Genomic DNA, 437 nt, shown 5'->3' with positions numbered 1-437 from the left:
CAGAGGGCTGACGGTGATCTGTAAGTTTTTTTCCCCTTTAAATAAATACTACCCTGTTAATTATAATTCCAAACTGCTGTGGCATCGTTTGTGACTTACGTCTACAGGGTGACATCCCACAGGAGGTTGAATCTGAAGTTCTGCTGGCCACTATTCAGACAAGGTTAAGCTCTGCAGATTTTGCCATCACACAGAATTATTGAAGCCATGGTTAACTTCATCTGAAATTCTATAAGATAGAGACCTCACAAACAGGGTAACTTCAAAGAACAAAGCCATACAGCTACACATTGGTGGGTTTTTATAATTCTATAATCTGGAAACATGAACTCATGGTCAGTCTTTGTTTTACTTTTGCCTGGCATTTTGTATGTCACCTTTACTACCTAAGGATGATGTTGTAGGATGGGATACACAGTCGGATGCCATCTTTTAAA

This window comes from Microtus ochrogaster, unplaced genomic scaffold (assembly GCF_000317375.1).
Source record: "Microtus ochrogaster isolate Prairie Vole_2 unplaced genomic scaffold, MicOch1.0 UNK141, whole genome shotgun sequence".
Classification (NCBI taxonomy): Eukaryota; Metazoa; Chordata; class Mammalia; order Rodentia; family Cricetidae; genus Microtus; species Microtus ochrogaster.
This window is presented reverse-complemented; position numbering follows the sequence as displayed.